This window comes from Canis lupus, chromosome 15 (assembly GCF_048164855.1).
Source record: "Canis lupus baileyi chromosome 15, mCanLup2.hap1, whole genome shotgun sequence".
NCBI lineage: Eukaryota > Metazoa > Chordata > Mammalia > Carnivora > Canidae > Canis > Canis lupus.
Genome location: NC_132852.1, coordinates 58,494,577 through 58,511,768, shown reverse-complemented (window position 1 = coordinate 58,511,768; position 17,192 = coordinate 58,494,577). Strand labels below are relative to the sequence as shown.

The following is a 17,192-nucleotide window of genomic DNA, read 5'->3' as shown; positions in this document are numbered from 1 at the left end:
CTATCATATATAAGTTCTATAAAATTAAATTATTTTCCTGGAATACCTCAACCTGAATACCTCCTTACTATTTGGAATAAAATCCAAATTCTTTACATAGTATTCAAAGTCTTATGTAATTTGGCTTCTTAATCTCTTCCTTTACTTCTTTTCAAGTTTCTTCTTTCATTCTACCAGTAATAGTTACTTTGTGAATCCACGTGATCTTCAAAACTTTGTATCATCAAACTTTTAATTTTGCCTATTGATTACAAATGAAAATATTATCTGATTTATCTATGTGGCCTTCATTTTCCTACTGCATTTAATGTTGAATATATTTTTCCTGTTCATTATATTCATTTTTTCCTCCGTGAAATGCTTGTTTTTCTTCATTGCCCATTATCCCCCCTATTGGTTGGCATCGCTTTACTTATTCATAGTTCTCTAAGTATTCTTGTTGCTAAACATTTGTTTGATGCATAACATGTCTTCTGCCATTTTTATCATTTTTTCACATTAAGATGCCTTTTGATAAGAAAATATAAGTTCATTAAAGTTACAAGTGTCAAATTTTTATAGTTAGTGCCTTGTGTCTCCCTTAAGGTGTTTCTCCCTTACTCCAAATCTAGAAGATTCTCCTAGGTAATTCTACTAAAAATTTTAGAACTTTACTTTTAACATTGAGAGGTATATGTAGTATATCTCATTTACCTGATGATACCTTTTTTCTAACTCCATTTAATGAATAGTCATTTTCTTCATTTCCCCCTGCAAATCTTGGTGTCAACAAACAAATGCTCAGTCTTTTTTTTTATGGATTTTTGTTCTCTTCCCCAGTTAAATTCTTTATCCATTGGTATCACAAGATCTTAATTTCAACAGTCATAATTGTCCTCAATAATATCCTCACAATTGTCCTCACACAATTCAGAGGATGCATTCCTCTTTTTTTCTTTTTCTTTTTTTTTTTTTAATTAATTTATTTATTTATGATAGTCACAGAGAGAGAGAGAGAGAGAGTCAGAGACACAGGCAGAGGGAGAAGCAGGCTCCATGCACCGGGAGCCCGATGTGGGATTCGATCCCGGGTCTCCAGGATCGCGCCCTGGGCCAAAGGCAGGCGCTAAACCGCTGCGCCACCCAGGGATCCCCCTCTTTTTTGCTTTTTCATGGATATCCTGACAGTTCCTAGTACTCTCTTATCCTTCATGAATCACAGAATTCACTTGTATACTACCTCTATAAGTTAATTTAAAGGCTGTTTTTTTGACAACTTTTAAATTATTATTCATGTGCCTTGTATACATGTCTATTTAATTTTTTAAAGATTTTACTTATTCATGAGAGACACAGGCAGAGCGAGAAGCAGGCTCCCCATGGGAAGCCTGATGGTAGGACTGGATCCCAGGACTCTGGGATCACGCCCTGAGCCAAAGGCAGATGCTCAACCACTGAGCCACCCAGGTGCCCTACTTTGTTCTTTTTTATGTTGTAAATGATTTTTAGTATTTTTTCCTTAAGTAGTCTCATATGTTTTTTTTTTTTCATTTATAATCCTACCACAATTATTAGAATTGCTACTACTATTTTAAGTTACAGTGTCTTTAATTACGGGTTCTAGGTATTTGTTACTGTTATATGGAAATACAATTAACTACTGAATATTAGTTTTATATCAAATCACTTTATTACCACCTTATTTTCATATTTTTCTCTATTTTCTTCAGTAGTTTTCTATATAAATATTTTTATCAGCAAGTAGTGACAATTTATTTTCTTTTATCCCTATTTCTATTCCATTAATTTGATTATCATTTCTTAGTATGCTGGTTTGGATCTCTATTTAAAAGTTAAATATAAGTTAAAAAAATAAATAAATACAAGTAAAAGAAAAGTTGAATAGAAGTGACTTTAATGAGTCACTTGTCACATCACCAGTTTTAAATAATTAAAATATGTGATGGTATTTATATATTTTAAGTGACTACTTTTTGTCAAGCCAAAGTTCTGTTCTCAATCTCATAAATTTTTATAAACATGGGTATTAAATTTTATCAAATATATTTTATGTATCTATTGAAGTGACCATGCCTTCTCTTTTAAGCTAGTGTCAACTACATTTATGGATTATCCTAATATTAAAATATCTTTCAACATGAAATTTATACACAGCTTAGTCCTAGAGTAGAATACTTTTCATAAACTACTTTATTCTGTTTGCTTATATTTTGTTCAAAACTTTTGCATTTTGTCAAGTATAACGTGGGTTTAGGTTTCCTTCTCTCTAATGACTCTATCTGGTTTTGATATTAAGAATATTCTATCCTGGTAAAACAACTGTTATTTTCAGGAAGAGTTTGTATAATGTTTGAATGCTTGTACTCTAAGATAAGTTACTCAGGTGTATCTTTGTTCTTTAGTTGATTCCTAATCTTATTTTCTTGATTTTTTTTTTTTTTTGAGATTTCTATTTCATGAAGTTGCCATTTTTTTCAGGGTCTCTCATCTATAAAACACTTCCCCTTGTCTCTTGTCACCACATAGTTTATTATGATCTCAAAGAGGCCCTTCTTGATCACACATCCTAAACTTAGTTCCCCACTATGTCTGATAATATTCTGTTATTGGCTTGATTTCTTCAAGGTACGATCATAATCTTAAATTATTTTGTTCATGTATGTGTGCTTATTTATGATACAACTCCTCCTACTAGACGATAATAATCTCTTGGACTAACACCTTAGTTTTCTACTATACTATTCTACATCCAGCCACCAGAAGAGGTTATGGCATATAATAAGTAATCTTAATTAGTTATTGATAAATTTTCTGCAACTTAGCCCTAGAAATTACTAAAAAAACAAAGTTTAAATGTTGACACTGCCAGTTCTCAAAAATGTAAATAAACAAATTGCAAATCATCCTCAATGCCCATCTGTGTGTCAGAGAGAGAGATCCTAGTAAACTCAATTATGATGGGATTAGTTATGGCAGTTTCTAAGCTTATTAAAAAAAAGACAATCTCCTCATTCAGCTTCCACTGTTTATCAAGTTATTAACCCTCATATATGCTCTCATCTTTTCTGCTCTACCATCCTTCATAATCAAAAACCCAATTTTTTGAAACCTATCCATCTTCTCTTGGTAAATTTTTGGGAAAAATCACAACATGGGGCAGCAGGTTTAATGTTAAGTGTATGAACACAAACTCCAATCACTCAGCACTGCTGGACAATATCAGTCTTCCTAACTTTCTGAAATAACTATTTTACTCTTTTTCTCTTTTCTCAAATGAATTCCGATGTGTTTCTTCCTCACAACTGGTTGTACTGCTGTTTCTTTTGCTGGTTCTTAATTCTTTACCCAGGCATTCATTAGTTCCTAGAATCTGAGAGATGGTCTCATTCTAGAACCTTTGTGCTTATCCTTCCTTCAGTCTGGAATGTTCTTCTGCTAACATTTCCAAGGACGGGCACTTCTCATATTATACTCTGTTTCATTACAGTATCTTCTCTTCAGAGATGCCTTCCCTAAGGCATTTTAGGATTGGTGGATAATTCCCACCTCCAATCATCTTGGTACAACATCGTCTTTACTTTCATTTTCTTTATTGCATATACCACAAACTCAAACTAAACTTAGGGATTTTAATGCTTTGGTGTTTTGTTTCTTCCAGTACAGGGACTCTTTTGTTGCTTTTCCTGCCCTGATTTATAATAATTGCTTAATATATAATCTTTGAAAGAATTAATGAATTTATTGAAATTATAACTATACAGGTTTGGAAGAAACTTAAGAGAACATTTAATATAATACTTTGAATTAACAAATGAAGATATGAACTTTTAGGTCAATTGACTGTCATAATTGACACACCAGAGTTGGGGCAAGTACTCAGCGGGCTTGCTTAATTGTAGCACAGTGATCAGTCTTCTGATTAAAATACAACTACTCCTGGCTCATATGGAGCCCCCAATTCTATCAGAGTTAGCCTCTCACTATGAACTTGCCAAATCAGACCTTAATTTCCCAATGTAGGTACACTAAACCTTAAATTGGGGGGAATATCTCAATTGTGGCAATAGTTATTTTTTTTCTAAATAAAATATTTTTTACCTCTCATTTGCAGAGACCTATGTTATGGGCTAATAAGAAAATTGGGTAGCTGTTCCTAGATGTATAGACAGTACAGTGGAAAGGTATTGCTATTTCCTTTCTTCTTAGCTTTGTATATCCATGCAGAAACTTAAACTCCAGAATGCTGTTTTTGATGGTGTATTAGTTTTCTATTGCTGCCATAAAAATTTACCACAGACTTTACGGCTTAAAACAATACAAATTTATTTTCTTCAGAAGTCTGGCGTGAATTCCATTGGACTGAAACCAAGGTGCCAGCAGACCTATTTCCATTTCTGTATATTCTATGGAAGAAACTATTTCCAACCTCTGGATATAGCCCTCTTCCCTAGCTTTTGGCCATCTTCTGTCTTCAAAGCTATGATGGCAGATAGAGTCCTCAGATTTAAGATTACTCCTGCCTCCACTTTCTTTATCTCATCATTCTTGGACCACTGCCACAACAGATCTTCACTTTAAAGGACTCAAGTGATTCCTTTGAACCTACCTGGATAAACTAGACAACCTCCTCATCTCAAGGTCCATACCCTTGATAACATCTACAAAGTCTCTTTTGCCATGTAACATAATGTGTTTATAGGTTGCAGGGATTAGGATATGGGTATCTTTTTTTTTTTTTTTTCCTTTGGCAGGGGACATCATTCTGTCTACCACATGAAAGTGAGACGTGGTATGTAAATTAGTATAATCTCTACAGTAATGCTTTATATTCAATCACTGCTCCAAACAGTATCTTTGGGTATAATATATTTTCATTTTTTTAAAGATCTATTTATTTATTTGACAGAGAGTGGATGGGGCAAAGGGCAAAGGGAGAGTAAAGAGAGAATCTTCTAGTAGATTCCCCACAGAGTGCAGAGCCCCATGTGGGGCTCAATCTCAGGGCTTCGAGATCATGACCTGATCCTAAAGCAGGAGTCAGAAGCTTAACTGACTGAGCCATACTGGTACCCCAGTATTTTTTATTTTTATATATTTAGAGGCACTGAGCAAAAGAGAAAGATTTTGCCTTAGTTATTCAGATTTTACTAAATGACTGCCTTTAGGTATCATTTTTGAAATGGGAGCTATGCACATTAGTCTACCCACATGCCTAGCATGGGTTTCCCTCAACTTCAAATGTATCTAACATGGTAAAATACAAACTGACTCACCCTATTAACAAACACCAAGTCTGTGTACTTCCCTACACATTTTGGGCTGAAAAGAAAAAGAGGGAGAGAACATTATCTTAGAGTTTAAGAGGAATATTTATCTACAAATCATTGAAAACAGAAGTCAGAGATAATTACTATGAAGGGTTAGTTGCCCTCAATAGGATTAAAGAAGATACAGTCTCTACGAAGAAATAAAATGACATAAAAATCAGATTGCAATGAAAAAGTAGAAGAATATGATTCTAAGACATGTTTATATACATGATGGTCTCCCTTGTGCATGTATATGATGAATTGTATGATCTATCTTGTTCGTTTCACAGAGTTCGTAAATGACAGAAGTAGGACAGACATGAAGGGTGTGTAACATGCTATACATATCATAGATCTATTTTTTTTTGAGAGAGAGAGAGGACAGACAGAGGTACAGCAAGGAGAGGGGGCAAAGGGAGAGGGGGAGAGAAAATCCTAAGCAGGCTCCATGCTCAGTGTGGAGCTCAACATAAGGCTTGATCTCATGACCCTGAGATCATGACCTGAGTCAAAATCAAGAGTAAAACACTCAACTGAGCCACCCAGATGCCCCATAGATTTTCTATTTTTAAGACCTAAATATTTTGACTTAAGGAGTCTTTATTGAACACCCATCTAGCACAATAGCCTAATTTACTTAAGCACTCAGTAAATGTCTGTTGGATTATTAATTTAAAAAATTACAATGACCAATGATAGAATAAGAGGGAAACTTTTAGAAATATGTATTAAAACTTAGAATAGGCATTGCTGAAGCACCAAAGACATCACTTTTAATTATCCTTTTATGTTGAGATATACTTATTTTCCAAATGTTGAGGTGAATAGATCTTCATTTCCTACTCAATTATGTCTTGAAGGTGATCCAGGGTAGGCTTTCTGACCTTTCTCTCTGACCTTTAGAAAGATCCTCATTAAACAGAATCATTACTCTGCAAGTAAGAGGCTCCTTTCAGATCTAGCTATCAGCACGAATTTGAAACTTCTCCTAAAGGCTCTAAGCAGCCAGATGAAAGCTGTTAGGTGCATAAAAAACTTCTCTACTCCAAATAAGCTCTCATATTAGGATTTACTGGACCCATCCTTAATCCAGGTCTTCGTGTCCTCCTGATTAGCTTGCAGATAATAGTTGGGAAATGTTTGATAGAGGTTTGCAAAACAAATGGAAAGTCAAATCATTCCACTGCCTTGTCATCATGAAGTAAGAGTCACTATTACTGTATTTTCCTTCCCTAATCCATGCTTGCAATGCTGTGAGGGACAAGTCTAGGCTTGCTTGTGACTTCCTTTTCTGTGCCTCTCCTCCTCCTGCAGTGTTACTTCTTGCCTCTTGGTAGTTTCATGAGGGTGGGAGGAGATATGTTCTGCACATGAAAAGGAAGACAGATTGATAAATGTGTGAGCATATGCATAAGAAATGTCCAAATAGGGGCACCTGGGTGGCTCAGTTGGTTAAGTGTCTGCCTTCAGCTCAGATCAGGATCCCAGAGTCCTGGGATCGAGCCCCCTATTGGGATCCCAGCTCACAGGGAGTCTGCTTCTCCCTCTCACTCTGCTGTTTCTCCTGCTTATTCTTGTGTGTTTGCTCACTCTCTCTCTCTACCAAATAAATAAGTAAAATATTTTTAAAAAATATATACAAATACCTTAAAAGAAAAACTGAATAGTAGCATATAATAGTAAAGATATATCATTATCAAATGAATATTTAAGACAAAGACTAAAAAATGCTGATAAGGAACTTCAGGATAGAGTAGTCTGGGATGGTTTAAAAGGAGAGTAATTTCAAGGATGAGTGTGATTTTGTGGGGAGCAGGGAGGGGGGAGGAGAAGAGCTATATATTTCCATTTAGTGGAGCTGACTAGAAAAAAATCTTTGATCTTGGAAGGTTTAATCTTGGGTACTCCAGCAAGCAGATTCTAGGATTAATATTTAAATATTCTGTACATAGCTAATAAACTCCAGCAGTTAGTCTACCCATCCCTCACAGGGCTAACCAGCAATACGGCCCCTTTCAGCTGTAAATTGGTTTATATGTATCTTTACCTGTATGTCCTCTCTACAGAGGGAATTTTTACTCCATTAAGTGGTGATCTCTGAAATGCCTCCCCATTGTGATAAAATTAGCAATGTGGTTGATGTGACTAGTATTTCAGCTTGAATTTCAGGGAACCATGATAATTTTCATTATTTCTGCTTCTCACAGCATGATCAACAGTAAACTTAAGATGTACTCAGTATTACAAAGGAGTAGTCCAAAGGGTTATACTGTGCATTTTATTTGTCATCTTTTACTCCTGTCATGAATCGAAACGGTTTTTCTTTCCCTTCCCTGTTTCCTTCTTTTACCATTTTCTTCCCCTTCTCTTCCCCTCTTTTTCTCCCTCCCTTTCCCCCTTCCTCCTCCTTCCATTCTTCTTCCCATCCCATTCCCCAGTCCTTTGCTTTCCTATTTTCTCAATAGTAAATAGCTGGTATAAACAGTCCAGATATCCTTCATTCTGTCAAAATGGTCCAAAGTCTAAAAAGCTGAAAAGCACTGTAGACTCAGTATACTACTATTACCATAAGCATCATCAAGATACTGTAATTTATTAGAAATATATATTTGATCATTCATATCAGCTCCCCAAACCCTTGGGATTCCCTGTGTGATAAGACCAATGGGAACATCTTTTGTTAGAATATTTAGTCTCTTGTCCTTAGTTACTGTAATCTCTTCAGAGTCACAAAAATGAAATGGGTGTCTTATGATTTATAACAAGCCCCCTTCCACTACAACTGTGTTTATGATAATGAAGTGACTTTTGGAAAGCCTCTAAGGATAGGGGCTGGTCCAGCACAGAAACTAATCATGTGATTAGAGGGTTGAAACTTTCAGTCTCAACTTTCCTTCATCTCTAGGAAAGAGAAGGGCTCAAGGTTGGGTTAATCACCAATAACTACTGATTTGACCAACCATGCCTGTGTAATGAAGCCTCCATAAAACCCCAAAAGAATGACATTGGGAGGGCTTCCAGAATGGTGAATGGTGAGATGTGTTGAGGAGTGGTGTGCTCCAGGAGGGCATGGAAGCCTCACAAAACCCTTCCACATACCTTGCCCTATGCATCCTTCTATCTGGCTGCTTTTGAGTTATACCCTTCCAAAATAAACCAGTAATCTGGCAAGTAAAATGTTTCTGAGTTCTGGGAATCCTCTCTCTTATCTTTTTGATAACAGGTGTGAAACATTCTGGATTGTGATTTGCATTTATCAGTGAGGTGGAGCACATTTTTATATTCCTATTGGTCTTCTATATGTCTTCTCTGGAAAAATGTCTATTCAGATCCTCTGCTCATTTTTTAACCAGATTTTTAAATTGTTGTTATTATTTATATATTTTGGATATCAATCCCTTATTAGATATAAGACTTGCAAATATTTTTTCCCATTCAGTAAGTTGTCTTTTCATTATGTTGATCATTTGGTTTGCTTTGCCAGAGCTTTATTCTTTTCTTTTTTAAACTTAAAAAAATATATATATATCTTATTTATTTATTCATGAGAGACACAGAGAAAGAGAGACAGAGACATAGGTAGAGGGAGAAGCAAGCTCCATTCAGGAAGCTTGATGTGGGGCTTGATCCTGGGACTCCGGGATCATGCCCTGAGCCAAAGGCAGTCGCTCAACTGCTGAGCTACCCAGGCATCTTAAGCTTTTTTCTTAATACAGTCCCACTCATTTATTTTGCTTCTGTTGATTTCACTTTTGGTGTCAAATTAAAAAAATCATTGCCAAGACCAATACCAAATTACTTACCACCTAGGTTTTCTTCTCAGAACTATATAGATTCAGGTCTTATGTTGAAGGTTTTTTATTTTATTTTATTTTATTTTATTTTATTTTTTTTATTTTATTTTATTTTTTTTTTTTATGTTGAAGTTTTTAATACAACTCCAGTTGTTGTATACGGTAGGTCCAGTTTCATTTTTGTTGTTGTTGTGGCTGTCCAGTTTTTCAACAACATTTAATGAAAAGAGTGTACTTCCCCCATGGTATATTCTTGATTCTTGATTAATTCACCATAAATGTGTGGATTTATTTCTGGGCTATTTTGTTCCAGTGATCTATGTGTCCATTTTTATGTCAATACCATACTGTTTTGATTACTATAGCTCCATAATGTAGTTTGAAATCAGGAAGCATGATGCCTCCAGCTTTGTTCTCTTTCTCAAGATTTCTTTCACTATTTGGGGTCTTTTTAAATTCTATACAAATTTTAGTATTGTTTGTTCTATTTCTATGACAAATGCCATTGGTATTTTGATAGGGACTGTACTGAACCTACACATTGTTTTAGGTAGTATAGACAATTTAACAGTATTTTTCCACCCATGAGCATAGAATATCTTTTTATTCATTAGTGTCTTCCTCATTTATTTCCATCAAGTTCTTATACTCTTCAGTCTTTTACCTCCTTGGTTAAATCATTCTTAGGTGTTTTATTCTTGATGCAATCGTGAGATTATTTTCTTAATTTCTCTGACTGTTCATTATTAGTGTATAGGAACACAACTGATATATATTTGTATATTGATTTTGTGTCTTATAACCTTACTGAATTTGTTGATTAGTTCTAAAAGTTTTTTGTTTGGGTTTTTTGTTTGTTTGTTTTACGGTGGGGCCTTTAGGATTTTCTACACATAATATGTCATCTGCAAATAGTGACAGTTTTACTTCTTTCTGATTTAGATGACTTTTACTTCTTACCTAATTACTTTGGACTTCCAATATACTGTGTTGAATAAAAGTGGTGCAAGTGGGCAACGAAGTATTCACTTTGTTGAGGGATTTTATCATGAATGGTTGATTTTTAAATGCTTTTTCTACATCTACTGAGATGATCATATGATTTTTATCCTTCATTGTTAAACTGATATAACACATTGATTTGTAGATTTTTCTTTTTTGATTTGTAGATGTTAAAACATCCTTAACCCTGGAGTAAATCCCACTTGATCATACATGATCCTTTTAATGTATCATTAAATTTGGTTTGCTAATATTTGGTTGAGGATTTCTACATTAGTGTTCATCCGGGATAACTGGCCTTTAATTTCCTTGTGGCAATCTTGCCTGGTTTTGGTATCAGACTAATGCTGGCCTTGTAAAATGACTTTGAGAAACTACCCTCCTCTTCACTTTTTTACAAAAGTTTGAAGAAGACTGGTATTCTTATTTAAACATTTTGTAGAAGTCCCCAGTAAAGCTCTGTGGTATTGGACTTTTGTTTGTTGAGAGGTTTTTAATTTCTGATTCAATATGCTTACTAATTAATTCACCGTCTTGGTAGATTGCATGCTTTTAGAATTTATTTCTTCCAGGTTATCAAATTTGTTGGCATATAATTATTAATGGTAGTTTTAGGAGATCCTTTGTATTTTTGTGGTATCAGTTGTATTTTCTCTTTCATTTCTGACTTTGATTTTTTTTTTTTTTTTTTTGGTGAGCCTAGATAAGAGTTTGCCAATTTTTTAAAAATCTTTTCAAAGAACCAGTTCTTAGGTTTCAATTGCATTTTTAGTCTTTTTTTTTTTTCATTAATCTCCACTTACATCTTTATTTCCTTCCTTATACCAACTTTGGGCTTTGTTTGTTCTTCAGTTTCTAGTTTCTTGAGGTATAAAGTTAGAGATTTTTCTTGTTTCTTGAAGTAGTCATTTAAAACTGTAAACTTCCCTCTTATAAGTTTTATTTATATTTTCATTTGTTACAAGGTATTCTGAACCCTTCTTTGATTATTTCTTTCATCCATGTAGTATATTTCTTAATCTCCTATATTTGCGATGTTTTCAGTTTTCTTCTTGTAATTTATTTCTAGCCTTATAACCCTGTGGTCAGAGAAGATGCTTGATAGGATTTCAGTCTTCTTAAATGTTTTAAGACTTGCTTTGTGGTCTAACATATGATCTGTCATGGTGAGTGTTCTATGTGCACTTGAAGAAATATAGATTCTGCTCCTTTTGGATGAAATGTTCCATACATATTTGTTAAGTCCATCTGGTTAATGTGCCATTCAAGGCCCATGTTTCCTTATTAATTTTCTGTCTGGATGATCTCTCCATTGATGATGGTGGGGTATTAAAACACCCTACTATTATTGTACTGCTGTCTATCCCTTCAGGTCAGTGAATATTTACTTTGTAAATTTAAGTATTTCTGTGTTGGGTACATAAATATTTACAAAAGTTTTCCTCTTGCTGGGTTGACCCTTTTATCATGTCATCTGATCACTGAAATCATGAGAATGGAAGAACTGAACCTAAGACAATCCATAAAGTTAAAATATGGGTGAGTTAAGTCTGAAACCACAGAGAGCATAAACATTTAAGGTAGAAAATGTATATGATGTAGACCTAGGGGAAATGATCAGAGTAGCATGGGAAGAAGACAGCAAGATATCATGGAAAACAAGGGAAGAAAGAACATCAGTTAGGTAAGAACTAAATAATTTTCACTGGATTTGGGTATGAACATTGCAATATTTAATTTAGAGCATTTCCAATCAAAGGTTGAAGACACAAAACAGATTTCACTTGTGATCAAAAAATGAAAACTTATATTCAGTACCATGTTTTTAAGAATTTTGTGAGTAGAAGAGGCAGGCTGCTAAGGGTAACTGGAAGCTGGTAATAATAAGACCAGTTTATAGAAAGAGGGATCAGAAGTTGAAAGAATGAGTTTAAATAATCAGAAAGCTCTATACCTGTATCATATTTTTTTAAAAAAAGCTTTCATAGGATTTAATTTTACATCCTTGAAAATTTTATGTTATTGAAAATAATTCCCACTTTCCTGACTTAACTCCAAGTGAGATGTTGCAGATTTTAATGCAGCAAAAAAATTATTACTTGAGTTATGGCTGGTTCCTGCTTATGAGACCTCTGTACCTTTTGTGCTTCTCTATATGTTCTGGCTGACTACAAGTATAGAGTTAAATAGGCGTCAAATAATAGAAAGTACGTTAACTCTGACTATTAATATATATTATTTCTTCTTTGGGTCATATAAATATCTAATATTAAGTTAGAAGCCATCCTGAGCTCTGCTCTTACTTTAGACTCTTGTGTTCAATTCTAAGATATCTTACTAGTTCTATTTCTGTCAGAATTTCTCCAATAAAAAAAAATTGATGGCTTTTTTTAAGGTAGGTAATTACTTTGTGTCTGTGCCTAATTGTGCATAATCACCTGAACAATGGAATATCTTACAGAGCTTATATTAACATAAATAGACAAATTATAACAACAAAGTTACAAATGACTTTGAAAATATTTTGATCCAATTAAATATGAGGATCAAAATCAAGAGGTCAGTGTACATCAAGAATTATATTGAATAATGGGATGAGTGTTAGAATCAATATATTAGCCAATATTTGAAATGAAAAGGGAATGCACAATTCATCATTTCCTAGTTATAATTCAGTCAATCAACTCAATGCTGCCCTGTAGAGAATCTTACCCTTCCTTTGACATTTTTAATGTTAAATACTGCCTATTTGGAATAAATTTGATTTAGGTAACCTTTCATGGAGCACAAGTATATGGGATGCCATAAATGTCAAGGAAAGAATAACCCCTTGTCTCTTCACAAAGACCTAACAGAGAATAAAGCTGTTTTTGGTACATATTAGTCATCAGACAATCTGTTTTCAGAAGCATCAACAGCAAAAAACATCATTAAGAAAAGCTATAAAAGTGGAAATTAAAATGAACCAGTAATAGTGAGAATCATATTCAGACAGGGCAGAAATATCATTTTAACCAGCTCTGTATCCCCAACAATGTCTTGAAAATTCTAGGCATTTAATAAGTGTATACTGAATGAATGGAATTTTGAATTAATTGCAGGTGTACCTGTCTCTTCCTCCCCCTGCCTCCCACCAGGAATATATTTCACATCATGATCACGAAACCTAAATTATAGGTAATCAGGAAATACAATGAATAGTTCTTAACTCAGTTTCCCAACACTATTTTAATAATGTTAAAATTGGTTAGCAAATATGAGCATTTTTCAAACACCCTGTTATGGACTGAATGTGTTTCCCCTAAATTCATATGGCAAAACCCTACCACCATTAGGCATTAGGAGACTGCGCCTTGGGCAGTAATCAGTATTAGATAAAATCATGAGGGTGGAGCCTCATTAAATGGAATTAGTGCCCTTATAAGAGTCATGAGACAGCCTGCTTGCTTCCTTTCTCTGTTCTCTGGCTTGTTGAGATATAATTGGCAGTCTATAGACTGAAATTGGGCCCTCACAAGAATTTGACCATTCTGGCAACCTGAAATCAGACTTTTCAGCCTCCAGAACTCTAAGAAATAAATGCTTGTTGTTTACAAGCAACACAGTCTATATTATGTCTGTTACAGCAGTCTAAATATTAGACTTAATTAAGCCAAATTAGTCCTTATTTGGCTTCTTAAGGTATTTTACATGATACATATATAGAGAAGGCAGAGACAAGGTCATTAAATTTTTCATAATAGTTATAACCAAACTGAGTCAAAACCACTGTGCCGGTAAATCAAAGATACCAGTTAGGAATAAACAAAAAAATAATTTGATCTAATTTTTCACATATATATAGGTTTTTACTCATTTTTAATGATCATTATGCATTATACATATGATGGAGCTATTTGAAAGAGTAAAGATAATCATACTCGATTCAACTCATTTGCATTGCTTGAGATTGATAAACTGATTTTTTTTTTTTTTTTTTTGGAAGCATGGACTGGATTCTAGTTAAAGCTGGAAGATCCTGAACCCACCCCTCCTATGGACACACAAATCTACAACTACATATGGAATCATTTCCTCTAAAAAAAGGACAGAAAGGAAGGAACCAAAAACTAGTTGAGTGATTCCTACACACACACTGAAGTGGGCTGAGAATCTCTCCATAGGCCCTACCCCTGGTGCAGTGACCCACAATGAGAAGAAAACAAAACCTGAGCTACTCTCCAAGGAGTGAAAGGTCTGAGCCCCACATTAGGTACCTCAACCTTTAAGACCTCCAATTAAAAGTCCCCAAAACATCCAGCTTTGAAAACCAATGGGGCTCATGTCCACAGACTCGCAAGACCTGTCATCAGCAGAGAAATGGTTCTTAAAGGCTGGAATGCTCAGACTCACTCTCCCCAGACCCAGAGCAGAGGCAGCAGCGTATTGAGAGGGGCCCAGACCTTAACCCTCTCTCACATAGTGTTTAAGTACATCAAGGGGCCTATCCAGGTGTTCTCTGGGGATGATGGCTGGTGAGCAACATCTTTGCACTCTCCCTCTGCTTCACTCCAGCTCACTGGTATCTCCTGGAAGGGAGCTGCTACCCTTTGTGCTACCCAAAGCCCTTTGTGGCTGCCACCAGGGGATACCTCTAGATTGTCTCGGGCCAATAGAGCCTATGCTCATGGATCCCACAGGACTGTAATCAACAGAGAAAATTCTTAACTGGCCACCACCCCCAGGGCACAATAAGAGGCAACAGAGTAAGGTACCCAGTTTTACTGTGAAAAAGGAAGGTATTAACCTACCTTCATTGCTGTGGCCGGAGGGCAGACTTTAATCAAAGATACATCTAAGCAACTGACTGTAATCCTCTCTCGAGACCTCAGAGGGCGGGCACTATCTTCACACTCTCCATCTGCTGGGTCCTAGAGCACCAGTATCCCTTGGAAAGGGGTTTTACACACGTCTGGTGCCCTGGTTTTCTGAAGCTAAACATAACCTTTATTACAGGGGAAGGTGAAAAACTCATATACCAAAGCCAATTTGGGGAAAAATTAGGCAATTAGTAATTTCTCTATTTGAGTTAATTAGGAGAAAATCCTTACCGTAGCAACTTCTTCCATTTCAAAATCTGACCTACAAAGCTCTTAAAATAACCTCAATAACTCCTCTATATCATTTTTCATTTCTACACTTGCCATTACATACAGATGATATTTGAGAAACGCCCGCTAGTTATACACAAATATTCTGGCAGTTTTCAGTCTGTTATAATTGCACCATCTAATGAAGAACCTAGAAGTGATCGCAAATGTTAGAGAAAAAACTCCATTATATAAATTTCACCACTTGATATCAGAGGTAGACTGTTATACCATCTTTCTGGAAATCCTGGCAAACAATATGAAGATATCTGAGCTTGAAAGCGTAATAGATGTGAGAGAACAAAAGTTAATGACACTAAGCATTAATATAAAAGTCAAAAGTGTGTGGATGAGAAGAGCTGAGAAAGAGAAGTGCTAGGTTCCATATGATCCATCTGATTTTTGTCAGTGTTGATCAGAATAAAAAAGAAGGAAAGGGTAGGTAGTCTTACAGTGGTGGGACAATTACTGATACAGTGATTAAACCACAATTAGCTTAAAAAAAAAAAAACTGGGCAAACCAATGGCTATAGAATCCCTTAGCTCTGAAATCAGAAGGTTGAACTTGATCGGTGTTTCTTAGACAGAGGTCATATGAGAATCTCCTGTAGAGTGTGTCAGTAATATGCATGCTGGCATGCCAACCGGTCTCCTTGGAACAGCCAAGTCAAATAATCGCCTACTAAGATTCACTTTTTCCCTGGCAAGCATCTCAGGTAATGAGATTAGGAGTATGAGGAAATTACTTTCTTATGGAAAGAAATCAAAATGATTCTGAAAATACCAAATTTTCTTATCAAGCCTTAGGTTTCATTTGAAATACTTAAAGCAGCAGAAAGGAGCCGGCCTGAGGCACTGAACAGAGCAAGAACTATCCAAGGCCCGATCTGATTTTAGCCTAAAGGTTGATGGTGTCCCTTCATTATGAAAAACAAAGGTAAAATTAAAATCCACAACAAGTGGAAGAGAATAAATTTCAAACTGAGGAAAACACTAACCTTGTAACCTTTCTGGACTTCAATTTCCTCCTATTTAAGAGCATTGATAGACTAAGCAGCCTTAAATTTCACTTCCAATTCTAAAAATCTGTTAGACCAAATGTTACACTTATTTAAATACCATTCTTTATCACATTTAACTATATCTTATAGTAAAGAATAAAATTATTTTAGTGCTTTTTTTTTTATTTTTTTTTTAGTAGGAATGATGTCTTTGACATGGCTTTCTTGGCCATGTTTGGAGCAAACCTAACCATATAACAAGTCTCTATCTACCCGGGGCAGCTGCAGGCTGGTGTCTGAAAACAAGCAGCCCGTGTTGGGCCTGCTTTGTAAATTCAGTCCTTTTAAATGACAACTGGCACAAATTACTTTCAAAATTTGAGAAAAAGTTATAAGCAATCCTCTTTTGTTTCCTAACTTACTGAACTTTGAAAACTAACAAGCTTTCTTTCAATTACGCTTTTCCAACATAAGCATGCCAAGCTCACTTGAGAATAAAATCTTCCACTTATCTGAGGAATAGTTCAAGCATAAACACCTGTCACGTAAACCTCTTCTACCAAAAAAAAAAAAAAAAGTCAATATGTATCTCTCTAGTTGTGGAGGGATTTACAGAACAGATTTTCATTTTCTCCTTGCGTTTTGCTTTATCTTGAGCTTCAGAATGCATCTTCCTTTTATAAATTCAACCTTGTACAACTGAATGATTCAGAAAAGCTAAAACAATTTTGCTAAAGAACAGAAAATGAGAAAAGGTGAGAGGGGTAGGGGTATGGTGTCTCTTACTCTGTTCTTCCAGTTGAGGTGTCCAATTTAGAAATCCCATAAACTCCTCCATTTCCAAAGCTGGATGTCTGTTTGAATCATTAAGCACACCACACACACACACACACACACACACACACAGTACATATTCTCCACTAATAATGACAAATTTACTTCTGGAGAGGTACAGAA

General features: G+C 35.2%; 1 protein-coding gene and 1 long non-coding RNA gene across 8 annotated transcripts in view; one reads left to right on the top strand and one right to left on the bottom strand.

Annotated features, from left to right (window-relative positions):
* Positions 1 to 16,285, top strand: part of LOC140605316 (uncharacterized) — a 67,318-nt gene extending 51,033 nt beyond the window's left edge. The window contains exons 3-4 of one of the 2 annotated variants that reach the window (XR_012008031.1): positions 14,091 to 14,339; positions 16,036 to 16,285. This is a non-coding gene — a long non-coding RNA (uncharacterized lncRNA). Of the gene's footprint in view, positions 1 to 14,090; positions 15,762 to 16,035 lie in introns of those variants that run through there. The other variant, XR_012008030.1, reaches the window with a different exon arrangement.
* Positions 1 to 17,192, bottom strand: part of CNTNAP2 (contactin associated protein 2) — a 1,976,111-nt gene that overhangs the window by 1,025,536 nt on the left and 933,383 nt on the right. The window lies entirely within an intron of this gene.